We start from the raw sequence: 1890 nt of genomic DNA on the forward strand, positions 1-1890 counted from the left end.
CCAGCCGACAGAGATCAGTTCCCCTGGAGAGAAATGGCCGCATTGGCAATTGGACTCTAGGGCACTGAAGCCCCTCCCCAAACCCTGCCCTCCTCGGGCTCCGTCCCTAAAACCTCTCGCCAGTTCCAAGAGGGACCTAGCAACCCTACCTGCACCATCAATTCGGTTCTCACCTTCCATATGGTTTCTGACTGCAACTATGAAGAAGTCGAAATTGCTGCAGTGAGTGATATTAGTAAAAAGGGGGCACATACAGTTCTCGGTCCAGGGTCCGCATGCAAATATTCCACCAGCAGAGGAAGCAGACGTGGGTAAGACCTTTTCTTTGTAATACCCTGGGCATTGTGGCATTGTCTTGTTTGGAGGGCTGCCAATCGGTTCAAACTCTAGCACGGATGAGGATTGAGAACCTTTGCACCAGACGTACGTAGTAGCCGATTGGCTGCAGTTCAATGTGTGATTTCCATGTTCGTCATATTGGTGAAAGAAGGTAGCCCCTGTGAAAAGAGTCCGTGAATGAACAATATTGCAGGGTCCCAGACTTCAAGCCCGTCTATCGGGATTCCCTCTTGCCCCTGAACTTCACAAGCCCATCTTGCCCAACTTCATACAGCCCATCTTGCCCCTGAACTTCACAAACTAAAAAGGATATGTTAATAGGGTTGCCAACCTCCAGGTACAAGCTGGAGATCTCCCACTATTACAACTGATCTCCAGCTAGGGTTTCCAGCCTCCAGGTACTAGCTGGAGATCTTCCACTATTACAACTGATCTCCAGCCGATAGAGATCAGTTCACCTGGAGAAAATGACCACTTGGGCAATTGGACTCTGTGGCATTGAAGTCCCTCCCCTCCCCAAACCCCGCCCTCCTTAGGCAAAGAGGGGCCTGGCAACCCTATATGTTAACCTCACTCCCCGAATTATAGTTTTTAGACCACATGCCTTGGATGGATCCCACAAAGGCTTATTGTAGTTTGCTGATGTGGCCAAAACACAGTAGACTGAGACAGAAGCGTTCAGAGCTTAGAGGCCACATTATCCGAATCTTGGAAGATACCCTCCGCTGCCTTTGCTTGGTGTCTTAACTACACAGTTGACCAGTCGTTTTCTCGACAACTGTGTATATCTATGTCTGCTTGCTGAAGATACACTTCATGCATCGAGAGAAGCGCGCGCCACAATCAATTACTTGTTTTCGAGGTGTCACAAGGCTCCTTCCCACAACATCCCCGGGAACCGAAACTGCATCATGCAAGAATTTGTGGGCTCCTAAACCCCGAAACCCAAAGCGAGGGAGTAAAAGGGAGTTCTCCGGGAAGGTCACGTACCTGGGGTTTCTCTTGGGAAAAGGAGGATCAACACGAAAAGCATCATCTCGAAACGAAGAACCGGAGGAGTCTTTCTGCTTTACTTCTCTTTTGCTTTTCATTCTAAAAATTCCTCGGGGGTGAGGAAAGCAGAAGAGAGAAAGAGGAAGCAGTTCGCGGAAAGGAAGAGCTATTTTTAAAATGATAATTTTCTCTCTGCCTTGCTGGTAAGCAAGAAGCAGTTCTTGAAGCCGGTTTAACCTCATGGTGCAGAGGCTCATGGGGAGGGGCTGTGGCTCAGTGGTAACAGCATCTGCCTTGTATGCAGAAGGTCCCAGGTTCAATCCCTGGCATCTCCAGTGGAAAGGACCAGGCAGTAGGTGATGGGAAAGACCTCCGCCTGAGACCCTGGAGAGCCGCTGCCAGTCTGAGTTGACAATACTGACCTTGATGGACTAAGGTTCTGCATTCAGGGGTTCGGTGTTATTTCCTGATCAGCCATTAGATGGAGGAGGAGAGCCATCCTTGGTCTGTCTGACCACCCTTTCTGAACGTGTCCCATTGATTCAAAAGGTGGCTGGT

The 1890-nt window shown here is 49.5% G+C and overlaps 1 non-coding gene across 1 annotated transcript; it reads left to right on the forward strand.

The window, feature by feature from the left end:
- The first annotated feature begins 1594 nt into the window (after window positions 1-1594).
- TRNAT-UGU (transfer RNA threonine (anticodon UGU)) lies at window positions 1595-1667 on the forward strand. The gene has a single exon. It is a non-coding gene; the product is annotated as a tRNA-Thr (tRNA).
- The last annotated feature ends 223 nt before the right edge of the window (window positions 1668-1890 follow it).

This window comes from Euleptes europaea, chromosome 20 (genome assembly GCF_029931775.1).
Source record: "Euleptes europaea isolate rEulEur1 chromosome 20, rEulEur1.hap1, whole genome shotgun sequence".
Lineage (NCBI taxonomy): Eukaryota > Metazoa > Chordata > Lepidosauria > Squamata > Sphaerodactylidae > Euleptes > Euleptes europaea.